General features: G+C 41.9%; 1 long non-coding RNA gene across 2 annotated transcripts; it reads right to left on the reverse strand.

The window, feature by feature from the left end:
* Positions 1 to 4327: 4327 nt before the first annotated feature.
* Positions 4328 to 21429, reverse strand: LOC140716944 (uncharacterized). Of its 2 annotated transcripts, XR_012096393.1 has the most exons (4): positions 21342 to 21429; positions 16730 to 16797; positions 15239 to 15317; positions 4328 to 7214 (listed from the first exon to the last, which is right to left on the reverse strand). It is a non-coding gene; the product is annotated as an uncharacterized lncRNA (long non-coding RNA). The 2 variants fall into 2 exon arrangements; XR_012096392.1 differs by lacking the exon at positions 21342 to 21429 and having other exon boundaries at positions 16730 to 16862.
* Between the last annotated feature and the right edge of the window lie 2753 nt (positions 21430 to 24182).

Raw genomic sequence — 24182 nt, forward strand, 5'->3', positions numbered from 1 at the left:
GGCTGACAGAAAGTGGGAACTGCAGTGAGTTGCTTCTAGTTGGTTTGTTCTTTCAGGATCTGCAGAAGCCTAATGCGACTATAGCTCAGCATTTAGTACCATCATTCCCACAATCCTGATAGAGAAGTTGCAGAACCTGGGCCTCTGTACCTCCCTCTGCAATTGGATCCTCGACTTCCTAAACACAAGACCACAATCTGTGTGGACTGATGATAACAACTCCTCCTCGCTGATGATCAACACTGGTGCACCTCAGGGGTGTGTGCTTAGCCCACTGCTCTACTCTCTGTATACCTATGGTTGTGTGGCTAAGCACAGCTCAAATACCATCTATAAATTTGCTGATGGGATACAACCATTGTCGGTAGAATCTCAGGTGGTGACAAGAAGGTGTACAGGAATGAGATATGCCAACTAGTGGAGTGGTGTCACAGCAACAACCTGGCACTCAATGTCAGTAAGACGAAAGAGCTGTTTGTGGACTTCAGGAAGGGTAAGATGAAGGAACACATACCAATCCTCATAGAGGGATCAGAAGTAAGAGAATGAGACTGGGCTGTATCTGCCACTTTATAAAGACTTTTTCATTCCTGGCCATACCAGGCCATGATGCAACCAGTCAGGATACTGACACATTCTGGTAATAATAAACCCAATTCTGAAGGCATAGATACGGATTATCGATCTTTACCAGCTACAGTCATCTCTTCCTTGTTTTTCATGATTCCAAAGTGGAGCTGCTGCCCTCTCCTGGAAGATGCAGGATTAGATGAGAGAAAAGAGGAAATGTTCTGAGATCAATACCCCTGCATCGAAACATACAGTGAAATGTTTCAAAGGTACATTTAATGTCAGAGAAATGTATACAGTATACATCCTGAAATGTTTTTTCTTCATTTGCATTAACTACAGCACACCTAAGGATTTGCTGGAGGGTTCTACCCTTCTGCCACCAGATTTTTAAATGGACAATGAACCAACCCATGAACACCACCTCACTACTTTTTGCTCTATTTTTGAACTACTAATTTAATTTAGTTTTATATATATATAGATTTCTTATAGTTTTTTAAGTTATTGAACTGCACTGGTGTTGCAAAACAACAAAGTTCACAACATATGTCAGTGATATTAAACCTGATTGTGATTCTGAAGTGGCACCATTCACTCCAGGACTAACATAGCATGCCCACGATGTTCAGCAGAACAACACAACAAAATCACAAAAGCAAAATCAAGCCCCTTTCACACCCTCCCACGTCCTCACTCACAGCCTGTACCTCAGTACATGTGACAATAATTTCAATTCCGATGCTGGAGTCTGGAGGAATGTATGGTCTTCTGGAAAGCAGTGTAGCTGTTAGAGTAACACTATTACATAGCAATCACTGATCCTGGTTCAATTCCCACCACTGCCTGTAAGGAGTTTGATCATTCTACCCATGACTATGTGGGTTACCTCTGGGTGCTCCAGTTTCCTCCCACATTTCAAAAACATACACTTAGAGTTAGTGAGTTGTTGGCATACTATGTTGGTGCCAGAGGCAGGTGACACTTACAATCCTTGCTGATTTGATTTAACACAAACCATGCATTTCACTGTATGTTTTGATGCTTCGATGCACATGTGACAAATAAAGCTAATGTTATCTTTCTTTAGGTCGGTAGGTTAATTGGATGCAGTGAGTTGCTCATGCTGTGCAGGTGGGTGGTAGAATTTGGTGGGAGAGGTGAACATGGGGAAATATAGAATGGAATGAATACAGATGGTTGATGTTTAGTACAGCCTCAGAGAGCCTTGGAAATGGAGTTGGGCAGCATTTGTGGCGGGGTGGAAGGAAATTTTGAGATTTCAAATGGAAACCATACATCAGGACTCAGAGTGAAAAAGGAAAATGGCCATTATGAAGAGAAGAGGCAAGTGAATCAGTTGAAGAGCTGTAATTACATAAGCTCCAGAGGGCAGATCCTTCTGAATTCCAGACACATAGAAAAGACAGGACATAGAAAAGGCTATCAAGTCCATGCTAAACCATTAATCTATTTAGTCCCGTTTTCCTGTGGAGTCATAGAACACTTCAGCACATAAGTCATTCGGCCCATCTAGTGCATGCTGAATGATTAAGCTGCCTCTTCCCATTGATATGGTATGTCATAGAACTCTACAGCACAGAAACAGGCCCTTTGGCCTATCTAGTCTGTGCTAATCCATTAATTTGCCTGGACACATTGACCTGTAGAGACCCAGAACACTACAGCACAGAAACAGACCCTTCAGCTGGATATATCTTGTAAATCCACACAATTATCTTGCTTGTAAAATCTGAGATGCATTTTCAATTCATTTGTTTAAGACTAAATATCATGGGCTTGTTAAAGAAATTCATAATGTTGTATTCAATGCTGGTGAGCACTTTACAGAAAGGAATTGGAGGCTTTGGAGAGGGTGCAGAAGAGATTTCTGCAGGATGTTGCCTGGATTGGAGTATATTAGATAGAAGTTTGGACAGACTTGTATTATATTAGCAGGAGTACCAGAGGCTGAGGGGTGATCTGATAGAAGAATGTTTCTTTATGCACAAAATAGTATGTGACTAGTAAGTGGTAAGGTGTGGAAGCAGATAAGGTAACAATGTATAAGAGGCATTTAGACAGGCAAGAAATGGAGGGATGTAGACCACGTATAGGCAGACGGGATTAATTTAAAGTGGCATCTAGTCAGCAGCGTGCACTTGCATGGATGTTGAACACTTCATTCTGCTTCGAGCAAACAGTTTTTAAACAGCATCAGTTGCATGTGTTGGTGTTCAAAATGCAGTGATTTTTGGCAAGACAGAAGTAGTAAGACAATTCGCAACTGTTTTGCTCACTACGGTTTTGCTGTCAGTGGGAAGATGAATCTCAGATAAATACTGTATACATATTTGATAATAAATGTACTTTGAACTTCAGAATCTTTGAATCTTCAAGCATTCAGGCTTGAAGATGCTAGAAATGAATGGAAATGAAAATGAAATGATTTCACTACTTCAACAAGTTAGAAACTACAAGAATCATCTTGAATGCTACAATGAAAAAGAATATTTGGAGGATGCAAACAATGAATTGACTCTATTGCTTATATCCTTCATATACATGAGGAGTAAAAATCTTTATGTTACATCACCTTCCAAATGTGCAATGTGCAATTATAGTAATTTATGATAAATATTATGTACAACAGGAAAGTCAATATAACATAGAAATACAATTGCATCAGCGTGAATTAATCAGTCTGATGGCCTGGTGGAAGAAGTTGTCCTGGAACCTGTTGGTCCTGGCTTTTATGCTGCGGTACCGTTTCCCAGATGGTAGCAGCTGGAATAGATCGTGGTTGGGGTGACTCAGGTCCCCAATGATCCTTTGGGCCCTTTTTACACACCTGTCATTGTAAATGTCCTGACTAGTTGGAAGTTCACAACTACAGATGCGCTGGGCTGTCTGCACCACTCTCTGCAGAGTCCCGCGATTGAGGGAAGTACAGTTCCCATACCAGGCAGTGATGCAGCCAGTCAGGATGCTCTCAATTGTGCCCCTGTAGAAAGTCCTTAGAATTTGGGTGCTCATACCAAACTTCCTCAATCATCTGAAGTGAAAGAGGTGCTGTTGAGCCGGTGTGTACAGACCACATGAGGTCCTCCATGATGTGGGTGCTGAGGAACTTAAAGCTGTTCACCCTCTCAACCCCAGATCCATTGATGTCAATAGGGGTTAGCCTGACTCCATTCCTCCTGTAATCCACAACCAGCTCCTTTGTTTTTGTGACATTGAGGGAGAGGTTGTTTTCTTGACACCACTGTGTCAGAGTGATGACTTCCTCTCTGTAGGCCACCTCGTTATTAGGCCTACAGTGTAGTGTCGTCAGCAAATTGAATTAGCAGATTGGAGCTGTGGGTGATGACACAGACATAGGTATACATAGAGTAAAGGAGGGGGTTTAGGACACAGCCTTGAGGGGCACCTGTGCTGAAAACCATTGTATGAAGGCAGTCTATTATCTGGCCTAGGTGTTGATTTTGTTTATTTACAATCAAAAGAACACAGTCATGTACACTGGATGAATTCCTACATCAATAACTATTAGGAACTAATACACAGTTCTGTAGTAGTATTAACAGTGTTCTAATTTGTTCTGTATTTCATTTGAATACATACTTTGTTACTCATTTTGTCTTTTTTATACCTTTTTAACTATTTTCATGAAACTTGGACTAATTGGTACAGCTGCTTAACTGAGCCAAGATGTACAGGTCCCAGTGTGTCCCAAATAACCAGAATGCACTGTACATGCTTTTACATAATCTTTATTCTGCATTCATCAATTCATATATTCATTTACAATTCATTCAAAATAGAAATGGAACTATTAAATCCAAAATGTTACATGTGATCAGAGTCATAGACTCAAAGAGCATTAAAGCTTGGAAACTGGCCCTTCAGGCATAATTCTGTCAGGTTCCATCTTTTAGAGTCATTTTTAAGGATTGCCGTTCATCTTGTCAATAGTTAGTCAAATATTGCTCACCTTAGACTTTCAATTTTATTGCCAAGGCTCAAAATAGGTCTAATGTGAACAAGTACATATTTTAAATTCGTGTATCTATGTTATCTCCTGTCTCTACCCCTTCTTTCCATTTCTCCCTTAATCTCTATTTTATTCTTTCTCTTCTTTCTTCCCTTACTGTCACTTTATTTTTCTGTTTTCCTTTCTTTTGTAACTACTTGCTCATTTACTTCTCCACATTTCTATTTCCCACACTCACTCCCTTCTCTCTCTCTCTCTCTCCCCCGCTCTCTCTCTGAGTGTCTATCTGTCTGTCTCTGTCCTCTTCCTTTCTTGTTCTCTCTTTCTACTTTTTTTTTGCTTTTGTTCTCCTCAGGGAGGTAGGTAGGGGAGGGCTGCCCTTAAACAAAAGTGGATTTGAGGATTTTGAGGTGGGGCAGTGGGAATGGGATGAACATCCACACTTCTCCAGACCCAATAAAAATCTCCAATTAAATTATAATCATTAATTATTGATTTGAGCTTCTGTTTTTAAAACCACTTGTTGCCTATTGTATTGCTGCTGCAGCTGACTGGGCTGTGGATAGTGGAAGTTCAGGTCTCAATAAAGTAATGTCATAGTGTTGTAGACGTCACAAAACCCAATTAACATACTAAAGCTAAGAACCTTAGTAATAATATCTAGCACTGTGAGCAGTTTTGGGTTCCTTTCTAAGAAAGGATGGGATAGTATTTGAAAGAGTTTAGAGGAAGTTCATGAGAATGATCCTGGGAATGAAAGAGTTAATGTCTGAGGAGCATTTGTTGGCTCTGGTCCTGTACTCGCTGGAGTTTAGAAGAATGAGAGCAAAATCACATTGAAACCTCTTGAATATTGAAAGGCCTAGGTAGAGAGGATGTAGCTGGGGTGTTTCCTATGGTGGGGGGTCTAGGAACAAGAGGGCATGGCCTCCGTACAGGATGTCCCTTTAGAGCAGAGATGATGAGGAATTTCTTTAGCTGGAATTGCCACAGAGAGCTGTGGAGGTAAAGTCACTGAGTATATTTAAAGCAGAGTTTGATAGGTTCTAGATTAGTCAGGGCATCAAAGGTTATGAGGAGAAGGCAGCAGAATGGGGTTGAAAGGAATAACAAATCAGCCTTAATGGAATGGCGGAGCAGACTCAATGGGCTGAATGGCCTAATTCTGCTCCTATGTCTTAAAGTCTGCCGCGTATGAAACTGCTGGACCCCAGCCAAATGGAATTGGCTGCAGCCTAACCGGGAATGTCGATAGGAACTACCCATCTCCAGCTTCCATCATCTCTCCCCTTTGGGAGATTCCATGAGAACTGTTCAATACTCCAAAATCTCAAAGAGAAAGATAACTAGATAACTATGATATAATTCCGTCAGATGTTGTGTATGCTTATCTATTGATGTATGTAGAACATAGAGAATGTACACTCAGTGGCCACTTTATTAGGTATGCCTGTACTCCTGCTTGTTAATGCAGATATCTAATCAGCCAATCATATGCAGCAACTTAATGCATAAAGCTTGCAGACATGGTCAAGAGGTTCAGTTGTTGTTCAGACCAAACATCAGAATGGGGAAGAAATGTGATCTAAGTGACTTTGACCGTGAAATGATTGTTGGTGTCAGGCAGGGTGGTTTGAGTATCTCAGAAACTGCTGATCTCCTGGGATTTTCACACACAACAGTCTCTAGAATGTATAGAGAATGGTGTGAAAAACAAAAAAAACATCCAGTGAGTGACAGCTCTGTGGATGAAAACACCTTGTTAATGAGAGAGGTCAGAGGAGAATGGCCAGACTGGTTCAAACTGACAGGAAGGTGACAGTAACTCAAATAACCACACATTACAACAGTGGTGTGCAGAAGAGCATCTCTGAATGCACAACATGTCGAACCGTGAAGTGGATGGGCTACAGCAGCAGAAGACCATGAACATACACTCAGTGGCCACTTTATTAGGTACAGGAGGTGGTCACTGAGTGTGTTTCTGCATTGGGATATGATGAAGGAAGGTTTGGTGGAGTATTATACTTGTAAGGTTGAATGATAGTCTCTTATGTGAAAGTACCAGTAGAAAACAGGGGCTGATTACAAAGATTTCTTACAATTTAATTTGTTTGAAATTTAATTCAATAACCTATTTCCCCAATTATCCTTATTGCTGTATGAATTTGACAAGCAATTTTAAGACATTTATTTGAATTTCTTTCATGCAGATTCTAATTCTGTGATATATTTCTTGATGTCTTGAATTCCAGGTGCCATGGATTTCTGCAAGTTTTGAATTCCTTCAATGAATGAACCCTGAAATCTTTGATATAAGGGAAGGAAAATCTGATGAAACTGCTTTATTTTCTGATTGACATTTTCTTGAAAGTTCTCTGGAACTAACTGACTGGTGTTGGCAGGTATGACATTTTTAGACCATTCATTCAGGTTCCTCTTGAATGCCTCTATTTGTTCAGCCAACGATGATGTAGAACTCTCAGATAGAGGTTTTGGCTCCTGGACCTCTGCAAACATTTGGATCAGCCTGTCTTTGAACAGATTAGCCTGCTCCTCAAATTGACTTGTAAAAACTTGCATTTTTTGTTGGATATCTGTTATGTTTGCTGACACATTGGAAAAAATGGCATCGAAATTTGGAATATTCCTGCAAAGGACAAATAAAGAATATTTGAGATATAGCACGGTTACAGGGCATTCTGGCCCAACGAGCCCACGCTGCCCAATTACACCCATCTGACCAATTAACCTACTAACCTCTACATCTTTAGAATGTGGGGGGGAGACCAGAGGACCCAGAGGAAACCCACACAATCACAGGAAGAATGTACAAACTCTTTACAGAAAGCATTTGGAATTGAACCCGCTGTAGTAGTGTTATGGTAACCACTACACTACCATGTATCTCCATTTTTTGTAGAATTTAAAAATACTAAATAATTTTTTTTTCATCTGTGTAAGGAATACATTTATTAAAAATTAAAACAATCTGATTAAAAATGTTTGAGCAGCGACAAATCAGCAATGGGAACCTGAGAAGACGTAGCTTACTCAGGGTCACCAATTGAGTAGAAAAGGCAGCGACTTGCGGCAGTTTGGAGCTTTGAGCAGCGGTCAATCGGAGATCCATAGCCTGAGGAGACGTAGTTCACTCAGGTTCACCGATTGAACAGAAAAGGAAGCAACTTGCGGCAGTTTGGAGCTTTGAGCGGCAGCCAATCAGTGTTCAGGATTGATTGGCAAGAACAAATTAAAGTAAGGCAGGGTCAAGCTGAGCGACCATCGTTGGACTGGTCAGAGTTAGAATGGAGACATTTAGGCTTTAGCTCTTCGAGGCTTCAGTGAGGAGAGACCTGGGTGAGAGAAGTCAAAAAAACTCAGGGTAGAGGTTTTTTTTTCTCCCCCACAGTTTATTGTTCTTCCTTCTTTACATTTGCTCAGCTAGAACAGTAGAAATGCCAGGCAGAGTCGCAGAATGCTCCTCTTGCAAGATGTGGGAAGACAGGGAGACTTTCAATATCCCTGACAACTACAACTGTGAGAAGTGCATCCAGCTGCAGCTCCTAACACTCAACATTAAGGAGTCGGAACTCCAGATCATTCAGGAGGCTGAAGGGGTGACAGATAGGACCTATGGAGAGGTAGTTACACCCGAGGTGCAGGACACAGGAAACTGGGTGATAGTCAGGAAGAGTTAAGGACCCAGTGCAAAGTACGACTGTAGCCAACCCTTTCAACAACAGGTATGCCACTTTGGATACAGTTGGGCGGGGGGGGGGGGGGGGGGCGATGATGTAGCAGAAGAAAATCACAGCAGTCAGGTCTACTAAAAGTTTTTTCAGTTATATAAAGAATAAAATGGAGGTGAGAGTTGATATTGGACCACTGGAATATGATGCTGGTGAGGTAGTAATGGGGGACAAAGAAATGGCGGATGAACTTAATGGGTACTTTGCATCAGTCTTCAGTGTGGAAGACACAAGCAGTGTGCCAGAGGTCAGTGAGTGCCAGAGAGCAGGAGTGAGTGCCATTGCTATTACAAAGGAAAATGTGCTAGGCAAACTCAAAGGTCTGAATGTGGATAAGTCACCTGGACCAGATGGACTACATCCCAGAGTCCTGAGAGATGTTGCTGAAGAGATAACAGATACATTGGTCATGATCTTTCAAGAATCACTTGATTCTAGCGTGGTCCCAGAGGACTGGAAGATTGCAAATGTCACTCCACTCTTTAAGAAGGGAGGAAGGAAAAAGAAGGAAAATTATATGCCAGTTAACCTAACCTCAGTGGTTGGGAAAGTGTTGGAGTCCATTATTAAGGATGAGGTTTCAGGATACTTGGAGACTAATGATAAAATAAGTCAAAGTCAGCATGGTTTCTGTAAAGGGAAATCTTGCCTGACAAATCTGTTAGCATTCTTCAAGGAAGTAACAAGCAGGGTGGACAAAGGAGAGGCAGTGGATGTCACTTACTTAGATTTTCAGAAGGCATTTGATAAGGTGCCTCACATGAGGCTGCTTAACAAGGTAAAATCCTGTGGTGTTACAAGAAATATACTGGCATGGATAGCGGAATGGCTGACGGCAGGAGGCAGTGAGTGGGAATGAAGGGGGCCTTTTCTAGTTGGCTGCCAGTGATTAGCGGTGTTCCTCAGGGGTCAGTATTAGGACCGCTACTTTTCACATTGTTTGTCAGTGATATGGATAATGGAATTGATGGCTTTGTGACAAAGTTTGTGGATAATATGAAGATAGGTGGAGGGGTAGGTAGTTCTGATGAAGCAATGTGATTGCAACAGGACTTAGACAAAGTGGAAGAATGGGCAAAAAAGTGGCAGATGGAATACAGAGTTGGGAAATGTATGATAATGCATTTTGATAAAGGGAACAATAGTGCAGACTATTATTTAAATGGGGAGAAGGTTCAAACATCAGAGATGCAAAGGGACTTAGGAGTCCTTGTGCAAGACTCCCAGAAAGTTAATTCGCATGTTGAGTCTGTGGTAGAGAGGGCATTTATTTCAAGGGTTACAGAATATAAAAACAAGGAGATTATGCTGAAACTTTATAAGATACTAGCCAGGCAACTCTTGGAGTATTGTCAACAGTTTTGGCCCCCATATCTCAGAAATTATGTGTTATTATTGGAGCGAGTCCAGAGGAGGTTGACAAGGATGATTCTGGGAAAGGAGGGGTTAACATGTGAGGAGCATTTGACAACTTTGGGCCTGTACTCACTGGACTTTAGAAGAATGCAGAGGGATCTCATTGAAAGCTAACGAATGTTGAAAGGACCAGACACGGTGGATGTGGAGAGGATGTTTCCTATGATGGGGGTATCCAGAACTAGAGGGCACAGCTCAAAATTGAGGGGCAACGTTTTAGAACAGAAGTAAGGAGGAATTTTTTTTAGCCAAAGAGTGGTGAATCTGGGGAATACTTTGCCACAGACTGTGGTGGAGGCCAAGTCCGAGGGTATATTTGAAACAAAGTTGATAGATTCCTGATTGGTCAGGGCATCAAGGGATATAATGGGAGGGCAGGTGTATGGGGGTGAATAGGATCTGGGATTGGCCACGATAGAATGGTGAGTGGGCTTGGTGGGTTGAATGGCCTGGTCTTATGGTCTCTGGCACTGAGCCTGGCTCTGTCACTCAGAAGGGAAGGGGGCAGAAAAGGTGAGCTGTGGTGACAGGGAATTCATTAGTTAGGGGAACAGAAAGGAGGTTCTTGGATGTGAATAAAATTCCCAGATGGTATGTTGCTTCCTGGGTTCCAGGGTCCAGGACATCTAGGATCGAGTCCCCAGCATTCTTAAGTAGGAGAGTGAATAGCCAGAGGTCATGTCCAGGTAGGTACCAATGACATGGGTAGGATAAGGTTCTGAATAGGGAATTCATGGAGATAGGTATTAAGTTAAAGAGCAGGAGCTCCAGGGCTGGGATCTCAGAATTGCTACCCATGCCATGTGTTAGTGAGGTCAGAACTAGGAAGGTTATACAGTTTAATATATAGCTATGGAGTTGCTGTAGGGGGGAGAGTATCAGATTTTTGGATCATTGGGCTCTCTTCCAGACAAGGTGGGACCTATACAAATGGGACTGTTTGCATCTCAACTGGAGGGTGGCTAATATCCCAGTGGGAAGGTTTGTTAATGCTGCATGGTGGGTTTAAACTAGAGTTGCAGGGAGATGGGAGCCAGAGTGCTAGAACAGTCAGTGGAGAGGTTGTGGAGGCAGATTTTGTTAAGACTCAGCCAAAGTCAGGAATCAAATGGTTGAGCATGGTGCAACTAGGGTCTTGAGCTGTGTATATTTCAATGCAAGAGGTGTTGTGGATGAGCTCAGGGCATGGATCAACACCTGGAATTATGACACTGTAGCCGTTAGTGAGACTTGGTTAGAGGAGGGACAGGACAGGCTGCTCAATATCCCAGGGTTCTATTGTTTTAGACGTGACAGAGCAGGAGTGATTAAAGGGGGAGGGGTGGCGTTACTAGTCAGGAAAAATGTCACTGCAGTGCTCCATCAGGACAGACTGGAGAACTCAACCATTGAGATGTTATGGGTGGAACTGAGACAAAGGAAAGATATGACCATGTTAATGGGGCTGTATTACAAACCACCCAACAGCCCTGGTGATTATGAGGAAGAAATTTGCTAAGAGATCACAGACTGTTGTAAGAAACGTAAGGTTGTTATAGTAGGTGGTTTTTAACTTTCCACATATTGACTGGGAATCCCATACTGTAAAAGGACTAGATGGAATAGAGTTTTTCAAATCTGTTCAGGAAAGTTTCTTTCATTAGTACATAGAAGTCCCAATGAGACAGTGTGCAATACTTGATCTGCTATTAGGGAACTGGACAGTGCAGGTGATAGAAGTTTGTGTGGGTGAACACTTTGCATCTAGTGATCACAATGCCATTAGTTTCAAAGTAAATATGCAGAAAGTTAGGTCTGGTCTGTGGGTTGAGATTCTAAATGGGAGAAAGGCCAGTTTTGATGGTATCAGAAATGACCTGGCAAGTGTGGATTGGGACAGGCTGTTTTCTGGCAAAGGTGTAGTTGGTAAGTGGGAGGCCTTCAAAAGTGAAATTTTGAGAGTACAAGTTTGTACATGCCTGTCAAAATAAAAGGTAAAGATAACAGGCCTAGGGAACCTTGGTCTTCAAGAGATGTTGAAGCCCTGGTTAAGAAAAGAAAGGAGGTGTATAGCAGGTATAGGCAGGTAGGAACAAATGAGGTGCTTATGGAGTATATAGAAATGCAAGAGACACTTAAGAAAGAAATCAGGAAGGCTAAAAGAAGGCATGAAATTGCACAAGCAGACAAGGTGAAGGAGAACCCAAAGGGATTCTACAGTTATGTTAAGAGCAAAAGGATTGTTAGGGACAAAATTGTTCCTCTGGAAAACCAGAATGGTAATCTATGTGTGGAGCCAAAAGAGATGTGGGAGATCTTAAACGTATTCTTTGTATGTGTATTCACTCAGGAGATGGATACAGGGTCAATAGCAATGAAGCAAATCGGCATCAACTTCATGGACCCTGTACAGATTACAGAGGAGGAGGTGTTTGCTGTCCTGAGGCAAATCAGGGTGGATAAATCCCCAGGGCCTGACGAGGAGTTCCCTCAGACTCTGTGGGAGGCAAGTGCAGTAATTTCCGGGGCCCTAGCAAAGACTTTTAAATCAGCCTTAATGACAGGTGAGGTACCAGAGGATTGGACGATCAGTAAAGTTGTTCCACTGTTCAAGAAAGGCTCTAAAAATAAACCAGTAAATTCTAGGCTGGTGAGCCTGACATCAGTAGTGAGAAAGTTATTGGAAGGTATTCTAAGGAAAGAGATATATAAGTATTTGGATATACATGGACTGATTAAGGATAGTTAGCATGGCTTCATGTATGGTAGGTCATCACTAACCAATCTTTTCTGTGGAAGTTACCAGGAAAGTGGATGAAGGGAAGGCAGTGGATGTTGCCTACATGGACTTCAGTAAGGCATTTGACAAGGTCCCGCATGGGAGGTTAGTCAAGAAGGTTCAGTTGCTCGGCATTCAAGACGAGGTAGTAAATTGGATTTGACACTGGCTTTGCAAGAGAAGCCAGAGAGTGGTAGTAGAGGGCTTGCCTCTCTGACTGGAGGCCTGCCTGTGTGACTGGTGGTGTACCGCAGGGATCGGTGCTGGGTCCTTTGTTGTTTGTCATCTTTATCAATGATCTGAATGATAATGCGTTTAACTGGATCAGCAAATTTGTGGATGACACCAAGAGTGGGGATGTAGTGGACAGTGAGGAAGACTATCATGGCTTTCAGAGGGATCTGCATCAGCTGGAAAAATGAAATGAAATTTAATGCAGACAAGTGCGAAGGTGTTGCACTTTGGTAGAACCAACCAGGATAGGTCTTGTACAGTGAATGGTAGGGCACTGAGGAGTGTGGTAGACAAAGGGATTTGGGAATACAAGTCCATAATTCATTACAAGTGGCATCACAGGTTGATAGGGTCATAAAGAAAGCTTTGGGCACACTGGCCTTCATAAATCACTGCACTGAATACAGGAGATGGGATGTTATGTTGAATTTGTATTGGTGAGGCCTAATTTGGAACATTGTGTGCATTTTTGGTCACCTACCTGCAGGAAAGATGTAAATAAGATTGAAAGAGTACAGAGAAAATTTACAAGGATGTCTCTGGAGGAACTGAGTTATAAAGAAAGATTGAATAGGTTAGGACTTTATTCCTTAGAATGTAGAAGATTGAGGGGAGATTTGATTGAGGTATACAAAATTATGAGAGGTATAGATAGGGTAAATACAAGCAGGCTTTTTCTACTGAGGTTGGGTGGGACTACAACCAGGGGTCATGGGTTACGGGTGAAAAATGAAAAGCTTATAGGGAAGATGAGGGGAAACTTCTTCACTCAGAGGGTGGTGAGAGTGTGAAACGAGCTGCCAGCACAAGTGGTGCATGCGAGCTCGATTTCAACATTTAAGAGAAGTTTGGATAGGTAGATGGATGGTAGAGGCTAAGATCCTGGTGCAGGTTGATGGGAGTGGGCAGTTTAAATTGTTTGGCACAGACTAGATGGGCCGAAAGGCTTATTTCTGTGCTGTACTTTTCAAGGACTCTGACCCTATGAGAATGCCAATGTGCATGTAATTAGGATGAGCTGGATGCTGAAGAAATAGTATTTGGTGTGTGCAATTCTTACTTCGTAAAATTTACTCTGTTTACAATTGGTGTTAATTCCCTTAGAAATGTGTGCAAAACTCATGACAGCTGAACTAAGATGAACACAAGAGATTCAGCAGATGCTGGAAATCTTGAGTGGGGAACCAGAATAGAGAATGGAAAAAGAGAGAGGGAGGGAGGAGGAGAAATGATCGGAAATCAATGTTCTTGCCATCAGTTTGGAGCCTACCTCCTAGATGGAATATGACATGTTGCTCCTCCAACCTGACAGTGATCTTGTCATGGCAAAGGAGGAGGCCATGGACCGATAAGTTCGAATGTGAATGGAAAGTCGAATTGAAATGGAAACATCCTGCCTTTTGTGCATTGAGAAGGTGCTCAACTTGCTGAGTTCCTCCAGCATTTTGTGCAAATTAACATAATTTTTGTCTGTACTGGGCTTTTTTTTTTAATTTGGGAACTGCACAGACAAATTTCTGCACAAAAAAAAATTGATAATGGAAATTCTCTCCTTACATCTCTCATTACATTAAATTCTCAACAATAATGTAAACATATAAGATTCTGCAGAAGCTGACAAGTCGGAGTAACACAAACAAAATGCTGGAGGAACTCAGTAAGTCAGGCAGCATCAATGAAGGGGAATAAACAATTGGCATCTTGGGCCAAAACCCTTCATCATGACTGGAAAGGAAAAGGGCAGAAGCCAGAATAAGAAGGTGGGGGGAGGGGAAAGAGTACAAGCTGGCAGGTGATAGGTAACACCAGGTGAGTGGGAAAGGTGGGTGAGGTGGGCGTGTTGAAGTGAAAAGCTGGGAGGTGATAGGTGGAAGAGGTAAAGGGCTAATGAAGGAGGAATCTGATAGGGGAGGAAAGTGAACCAGTGAAGAAAAGAAAGGAGGAGGGGTACCAGGGGGAGGTGATAGGCAGGTGAGAAGAAGAGAAGGGATTGGGGGGGGAGGACCAGAATTGGGAATGGAAGAAGAGAGAAGGGGCAGGGTGGATAATTACTGAAAGTTAGAGAAATCAATGTTCATTCCATCAGATTGAGGCTGCCCAGGCGAAACATGAGGTGTTGCTCCTCCAACCAAAAAGTGGCCTCATCTTGGCAGTAGAGGAGGAGATGGACTGACATGTCAGAATAATAATGGTGATTGGAATTAAAATGGTTGGCCATTGGGAGATCCTGCTTTTTGCAGATGGAGTGAAGGTTCTCGACAAAGTGGTTCCCCTGATCTATGTTGGTTCTCACCAATGTAGAGGAGACCGCACTGGGAGCACCTAAACAAACTACACTGGCTCTGCAGATCAGGAACTATCTGTATATTAGATGAATACTAAGAGGTGAAAACCTCATTGTTTTAACAGCAAAGACAATGAAACCAGTGTTGAAGAATGATGTTAGAAGATGATATACTCAATCCTTGCCATGCAAATTCCACTTCATTTGCAATAGGAAAAATAAATGCATACATTAATGGTCTGACCGGTTCAGGTGAATGTTCTACCCCTGCTGCGTCCGACTCAACAGGAAGACCATGTGTCTCAAATCCTAGTCAGCAAGATAGAGAAAATGCGTGGTGATGTTTATCCACATTTCTGGCATTACAATAATGAGCACATTTCCTAAAAAAAAGCTTTAAACCTTGTGGGAGATTTTCAAAGATACTAAATAAATGTACATCTCTTTACCTCTCTCTCTTTCTTTTGCTCTGAATAAACCTTTCACACATTCTCTTTAACCATTCATTTTCTCTCAAATTCCTTTGTTTGTCTCTTGGTATTAAAAATACTGGTTGGAACCTGTCCCAGTAATGGCAACACTTGCGGCATTGAAAAAGACTGGAGGAGGAGAGCGCGGTAAAGAGAGGGAGTGAATTCAGAGGCTGAAAGCACAGGTGCCAATGGTGGGACTAAGGCAGAGGAAGATGCTCAAGGGGATAGATTCGATGAAGGCTGTTTCTCAAAATTCAAATTCAAAGTTTAAAATAGAATTTATTACCAAAGTATGCATACAGTATGTTGCCATATATTGCCTTGAGATTCATTTCTTGCAGGCATTTACATGAAAATAAAGAAAAACTATTTAATTTATGAATTAATAAAGACTAACAAATAGTCAATGTGCAAAAGAAGAGAAATTGTGCAAATAATACTGAGAACATGAGTTGTAAAGAGTCCTTGAAAGTGAGTCTGTAAGTTGTAGAATCTGTTCAGAGTAGTGATGAGTGAAGTTATCCACAATAGTTCAGAAGCTTGATGGTTGTAGGGTAATAACTGTTCCTGAACCCAGTGATGTATGATCTAAGGCTTCTGTACCCCCTGTCCAATGTAGCGGGAAGAGAGTGTAGTCTGGATGTTAGGGATGCTGCTTCTTGTAAATGTGCTCATTGATGAGGATGGGTTTTGCCTGTGATGGACTGGGCTGTATCCACCACTTTCTGTAGGCAGCAATAGTGATTTCTAGAGAGCTACAGAACTAAAAAATGTCACTGAACTGAGGTGGTGAGTAGGTGTCTGTCCTCCTTCCCTTCCTCCCACCTTTCTATTCTGGTGTCTTCCCCTTCCTTTCCAGTCCTGAAGAAGGGTCTCAGCCTGAGATGTCAACTGTTCATTCATGTCCATAGAGTCAATGAAAAACAACACACATTAAAAGACAAGCAAACAAATATGCAAAAGACAACAAATTGTGCAATTATAAAAGAGGAAATTAAGAAAAAGAAGTAAATAATAAATGTTGAGATCGTGAGTTCTTCTGAGGAAAGAATGACAGAGATTTTGATGAGGTCAAACTCATGGAAGGTAGAAGATAGCACATCAACCCTTTGAGAACTGGAGCACCAAATTTGAATAATATTTTAGACATTGTGAAAATATAGTGTAAGCTCTGGATTCCACACCTTCAGACCCCAAGTAGGTGCCTACTGAATTAAAACTGTCATTAAATATATTCTTGTCACATACCTTTTAAGACAAGCAGCATCAAAGTAATGATGAATATCTTCATTGTGTTAACAGGGAAGTGATCAAATCTGTAATGAAGCAAACTTATCAGTAGTTTTTAATCATATGATGGTCAAAGCATGGACAGATATAACGTTATGTAAATCCTTGAGATATTGATCATTAACTCAGTGTTTACTGATATAAAATCAATCATCAACAACCACATAAACAACATATTTATTTAATGACTTCACAGGAGCTTTATCAAGTTCTATTTGACAAGATGTTAAATCAGATGACTAAAAGTCTGGGCAAAGATTAACTTAAAAGAAGAAAAGAGTAAAAAGAGAAAAGAAAATGTTAGCTTTATTTGTCACATGTACATCAAAACATATAGTGAAATGCGTCATTTTGCATCAATGGCCAACAGAGTCCGAGAACTGTGCTGTGGCAGCCTGCAAGTGTCGCCATGTTTCCGACAGCAATATAGCATCCCCACAACTTACTATCCCTAATCTTAGGAATGTGGGAGGTAGCCAGCACATTAGGAAGAAGCCCATGTGGTCATAGGAAAGAACATACCAACTGCTCTCAGACAGCAGCAGGAGTCAAACCCAGATCCATGATCGTAGAGTGATTATGCTAACTGCTGTGCTACCGTGCTGCATCCAGGAGGGAAGGAATTCCAGGACTTAGCAACATGGGAGCTGAAGGTCAGCTGTTAATGGTGGAACAATCCAATTCAGGGATGATCAAGTGTCCAGACTACAGAAGCATGAATATTTCAGAGGTGGCAAGAATGGGGAAATGAAACTTCAGTGAATTTAGAAAAGAAGGGTGAGGATTTTAAAACCAAGGTGTTACTTCACCCAGTCAAAACAGATCAACTCCAGTGAGCACATGGTCCAGTCTCCTCCCACATTGCAAACATGTACAGTTTAGGCTGCTAAGTCGTGGGCATGCTATGTTGGTGCTATAACCATGGCAACATTTGCAGGCTATGCCCAGCACCTCCTTGGAATGTGTTCATTATTGACACAAAAGACACATTTCATTGTATGTTTCAATGTTTCAGGGTAAATGTGACACATAAAGCTACAACAAAGTCTGCCTTGTTGTAATTCCCACAATTTTATTGAATTTCATTCCATTCCATTCCATTCCATTCCATTAAATAACTAATCTTCTTTGCCAAATGTAACCACAAGCCATTTCAATGTGAATTTCCAGTTAATTATTATTTAAATCTACTTAGAAACATAGAAAACCTACAGCACAATACAGGCCCTTTGGCCCACAAAGCTGTGCCAAACATATCCTTACCTTAGAACTACCTAGGGTTACCCATATCCCTCTATTTTTCTAAGCTCTATGTATCCATCCAGGAGTCTCTTAAAAGACCCCATTGTATCTGCCTCCACCACTGCTGCCGGCAGCCCATTCCTCACACTCACCACTCTCTGCATAAAAAACATACCCCTGACATCTCATCTGTACCTACTTCTCTTCCCTTATTTCAGATATGAGTATCATCTCTACCTCATCTTGAGAAGGTGGTGGAGAATGTCTTTTTAAACAACAGCTCTTCTTCTGATAATGATGCTCCCTGTGGGTCTTGGGTAGGGTTCCGGCTTTAGGACCCAGAGATGATGAAGGATAATGAAGGTAAAACAATAGAAAACCATAAGACATAGGAGCAGAATTAGGCAATTCAGCCCATTGAATCTACTCTGCCATTCCACCATGTCTGATTTATCATCCCTCTCAACCCCATTCTCCTGCCTTCTCCCCGTAACCTTTGATTCCCTTACTAGTCAAGAACCTATCAACCTCCATTTTAAAAATACGCAAATGACTGTCCTCTCCTACCAGATTCCTTCTTCTCCAGCCCTTTGCCTTTACGACCTATCACTTCTCAGCTTCTTATTTCATTCCCACTCCCTACCAACCTGGATTCATCTATCATCTTTTTCTTGTCCTCCCCCCACCCCCAGTTTTTTACCTTTGCATCCTCCCCCTTCTTTTCTAGTCTGGATGAAAGGTCTCGGCCCGAAACATCTGACCTGCTGAGTTTCTCCAGCATTTTATGCGTCCTTGTCCCTCTTGATGGTGGAGATAGTGGGCTTGGGACATTGTAAGAACAGCTAGGGTGAAGAACTGCAGTGTGTTTTGTAGATGTTACACACTGCAGCCACAATGCAGCAAAAGTGGAGGGTGGGAGGGGTGATGTATGGTGGGGTGGGGTGGGCTATCAAGCAAGCTCTTGCCCCAGGGAATGGCACTGAGTTTCATGAGTATTGTTGGAATTTCACTAATCCAGACAAATAGAGAATTCCATTGCATTTCTGAATTTGTCCTTTAGGGGAAAGTACCTAAAAGAGAGGGAAGAAGAAATATTGCCAGTAAAGAGCAGTATACTTACTATGGTATACTGGTAATCTTTCCTCTTTCTTCTCAAGTTTCATGTAGGGTCTTGACTTGAAACCTCCAGATGCACATTTTATCCACAGACACTCCCCGATCTGCTGAGCTCTTCCAGCATTTTATTTTTTTGTTGTACATTGTCTTCAACCCAGATATGCCCATCATGATGAATGGTCTCAGCCTGAAACATCAACTGTTTATTCCCCTCCATAGAAGCTACCTGACCTGCATTAAAACATATCTGACACTGCCTCACCAGGTTGTACAGCTGTCCAGCTTCATTGGTTGTATTCACTTCCTCAGCTTGTACTCACTTCCTTGGCTTGTCCTCACTTTCACTGTGAGTACACCATAGATTCAGTCTGATTGCACCAGTGCATTTTCCATTTTAAAGATGTAGAAATACTTTTACAAATATAAGACGTATCTAATATTAGGGTAGCGGGGCAGAGCAACGTCTTCGCCAAAGGAGGTGTAAGGCTGTCCTTCCCTGCGCTAGCTGAGAGGTCACCCTTGGGCATGATGTAGCACCTGCTTAGACCACTGATCGGGGTCACGTGAAGCCATTGGGAGCAGGCGATGAATGGTTATATGAATATCTGGTGCATATCAGAAGTCCTGGTTATGCAGCGACTGATGCCAAGCAGACCATTTCTGAAAAGTATTGATAAAGACACTGCCCAGAAGAAGACAGTAGCAAACCACTTCAGTAGAAAAATTTGTTAAGAATAATCATGGTCGTGTAAAGACCATGATCACCCATGTCATAGGACACTGCACATAACAAACTATCTAATGATTCCACAATTGAATAGTACTTGATGGCTCTGGGCCTGTATTCACCAGAATTCAGAAGAATAAGGGATGAATTCATTGAAACCTATCGAATGGTGAAAGGATAGAGTGGATGTGGAGAGGATGTTTCCTATGGTGGGAGAGTCTAAGACCAGAGGACACAGCCTCAGAATAGAGGGGTGTCCTTTCAGAACAGAGATGAAGAGACATTTCTTTAGCCAGAGGGTGGTGAATCTGTGGAATTCTTTGCCATGGGCAGCTGTGGAGGCCAAGTCTTTATGTACATTTAAAGCAGAGGTTGATAGATTCTTGATTAGTCGGGGCATGAAGGGATATGGGGAGAAGGCAGGAGATTGGGGCTGACAGGGAAATTGGATCAGCCAGGATAAAATGGAAGAGCAGACTTGATGGGCCAAATGGCCTAATTTTGCTCCTATATCTTATGGTTTTATCGTCTTATTGTTATTCTAGCATTTTTTTCAACATGACTAAAACCTACAAGGAAAATGCATAAACTAAGTAATTAAAATAAATTTTGACAAACAGGTTAGAATTTCTATTGTACAATGTACGTACATTCTGTAGGACAAACCGGAAGCCTTAAGGCAATCTATAAGGACAAGCAGCAACTTTATCTGCACCAAACACGATAGAACAATGTACCTTAGTCCTCCATGCACGTGGTATATCATAACTTTGTTCTGAAGGATTTGAGTTAGAATGAGAGACTGGATAGTTTGGAACTTTTATCCCTGGTGGTTAGGAGACTGAGAGGTGATCTTACAGGGGTTTATAAAAGCATGAGGGTGTAGAGAAGATGTTCCAGGGTAGGAGAATCCAAAACTAGAGAGCACAGGTTTAAAGTAAGAGGAGAAAGATTTAAAAGGGTCCTGAGGGACAACGTTTCACACAGAGTCTGGTCTGTATATGGAATGAGTTGCCAGAGGAACTGGTAGAGGTGGGTATAATTACAACATTCAAAAGACATTTGGACAAGTAGGTGATAGGAAAGGTTTAGGGGGATAGGGACAAAATGCAGGTGAATGAGACTAGTTCAGTTAGGCAACTTGCTTGACATGGTCAAGTTGGGCTGAGGGGCCTGTTTTCAATTCTTTTGGACACTCTCACCAGAGCATCAATAACATAATGGATCACTGAGAACCTAGGATCAAATCTTGGGGACTTCTTAGACCTTCCTGAAAATATTGGAGACAGTTAAAATCAGTTACCACCAGTTTCCCAGTCAGTGTGTCATGGTAATTAATAAACATTTAGTTAATAAACCAATCACAAAGCCAAGAAGAATTTTATCTCTTGACTCCTTTTGAGAAAGAAAATTTGACCTCAAAAGAATCCTATTTCTGTTGAACTGTTGTTGAATTATGAAAAAGGTTTCTAAAATAGTTCTTACCTGCTTGAGTTTAGTTCTCCTACTTTCTGATATCTGATTACCCAACTTCTGGGATTTATTAACCTGCCCTTATCTGTTCCATCCGATAAGGGGAAGAACAGCAAACTGTACTGATTTGTGTATTTTTACGTTTTTACGAAGGAATTTTTGAACTTTCAGGGACTGTGTACTTCAAGTGGACTTTGATCGAATGTTGGAGTTAGTGTGAAGGGCACATTTAATACAATAAATAAGAACATTCACTTACCCTGTAGCTACACACACAAAACACTGGAGGAACTCAGCAGGTCAGGCTGGATCTATGGAAATGAATAAACAGTCAACAGTTTAGGCTGAGACCCTTCTTCAGTACTGGAAAGGAAGGGGGAAGAAGCCAGAATAAGAAGATGGGGAGGGGCGAAGGAGTGCAAGCTGGAAGGTGATAGGTGAAGCCTTGTGAATGGTGAAGTGAGGAGCTGGGAGGTGATAAGTGAAAAAGGTAAAGGACTGAAGAAGAAGGAATCTAATAGGAGAGGAGAGTGGACCATGGAAGAAAGGGAAGGAGAAGGGGGACAGAGGGAGGTGATAGGCAGGTGAGGAGAAGAGAAGGGGTGAAAGGGGTACCAGATTGGGGAATAGAAAAGGAGAGAAGGGGGAGGAGGAAGAAATTAGAGAAATTGATGTTCAGGCTGTCAGGTTGGAGGTTACCCAGGTGGAATATGAGGTGTTGCTCTTCCAAACTGAATATGGCCTCAGCGTGGCAGTAGAGGAGGCTATGGGCCAACATGTTGGAATGAGAATGGTGATTTGATTTAGGCAACATACACAACATGCTGGAGGAACTCAGCAGGCCAGGCAGCATCTATGGAAAAGGCTCATCTTTTTTTCCGGTCCTGATGAAGGGTCATGGCCCGAAACATCTTGTCTGTACTCTTTTCCATAGATGCTGCCTGGCCTGCTGAGTTCCTCCAGTATTTTGTGTGTGTTGTTTAGATTTCAAGCATCTGCAGATTTTCTCTTGTTGGTGATTGGATTTAAAATGGTTGGCCACTGGAAGATTCAGTTTGTTGCAAATGTAGTGCAGTTACTCAAACTGTAGCTAAGCATCTGCCTGAAACTTTGTGGTGTAATCCCCAACCCATGAACCAAGACCTAAATCTAAAGCACAGGCATCCTAGTACAGTTGCTGGAAAGGGTGTTGGGAACAGATTTGATTGGACGAAGATGTAGTCAAAACACAAGCAAGGATTCAGTATAATTGCAGAGTTATCCCTTTATATCCTGGATTAGCGCAGGGAACCAATGTTCATAACATCGCAAGTACACTCAAACCTGTCCTTGCTCAATACAACCACAATTATGTAGCATCTCTAATGCAGCAAATTCACACTTGGGCTTTCATAGCAGTGTTATCAAACAAGAATTGACATTAAGCTCTTATTAACAAGATGTTTTCGCCCACAGAAATGCCGCTCACTGGATGATTTTTGTTTTTCACACCATTCTCTGTAAACTCTAGAGACTGTTGTGCGTGAAAATCCCAGGAGATCAGCAGTTTCGGAGATACTCAAACCACCCCGTCTGGCACCAACAATCATTCCACAGTCAAAGTCACTTAGATCACATTTCTTCCCCAGTTCTGATGTTTGGTCTGAACAACAACTGAACCTCTTGACCATGTCTGCATATCTTTCTGCATTGAGTTGCTGTCACATGATTGGCTGATTTAGATATTTGCATCAATAAGCAGGTATATAGGTGTAATTAATAAAGTGGCTACTGAGTGAACAAAAATACCACCAGGAGCAAACCACTTGGAACCTGTTCCACTGTTGATTAGAACCATATTACAGGATGGATGTCTGGAGCTTGTTGCCAAAGGAGGTAGCAGAGCAAGACACAATCATTACATTTAAGTGGCACTTGGATAGGCCAGACATGGAAAGATATGGAGCTTGTATGGCAAATAGGATTAAAGTAAATGGAAAAAACAATCGGTATGGAGCTGTTGGACCAAAGGGCCTGTTTCTCTGGTGCCTGACCCTCTATCTCAGTAACTGATTCCCATGTTCTTCTCAAATCCCCAATACCTTTTCTCTAGAAATCTACCCAACTTGGCTGTAACTAGGCCTCTAAAGTCTTCCATGAAGTATAATTCCACACATTCACTACCCTCCAAAAAAAGACATTTCTCCACATCTCAGTCCTAACAGTTTTAGGTCTGAACCTGAGGTTCTGGGCATGTCAGTCAGGGGAAAGTGACAGCCAGTATAGACACAATGTCCGATTTCCTTGTCATTAGTAAATATGGGAAACATTCTCCCTGTGTCTAGCCTGCTGAGTCCTGTCAGTATGTTGAAAGCTCCTCTCTTTTCACTAAACTCCAGTGAGCATGGGCCTAGTTAACTCAATTTCTCCTCAAAACACAGTCCTGCCACTCTAAAAATTAGACTTGTCATCTTTTGTTATACTCCCTCTAAGATCCTTTTTTAGACCAACAGAGAAAAACTGTAAACAAGAGAATATCTGCAGATTCTGGAAATCCGAGCAACACACACAAACTGCTGGAGGAACTCAGCAAGCCAGGCAGCATCTTTAGAAAAAAGTACAATCAATGTTTCGGGCTGAGACCCTTTAGCAGGACTTGAGAAAAAGCTGAGGAGTAGATTTGAAAGGTGGGGGAGGGGAGAGAGTAATACCAGGTGATAGGTGAAACTTGGAGGAAGGGGGATGAAGTAAAGAGCTGGGAAACTGATTGGTGAAAGAGACAGAAGGCCATGGAAGAAAGAAAAAGGGGAGGAGGAGCACCAGAGGGAGGTGATGGGTGGGCAAGGAGACAAGGTGATAGAGGGAGACAAGGGA

This window comes from Hemitrygon akajei, chromosome 26 (assembly GCF_048418815.1).
Source record: "Hemitrygon akajei chromosome 26, sHemAka1.3, whole genome shotgun sequence".
Classification (NCBI taxonomy): domain Eukaryota; kingdom Metazoa; phylum Chordata; class Chondrichthyes; order Myliobatiformes; family Dasyatidae; genus Hemitrygon; species Hemitrygon akajei.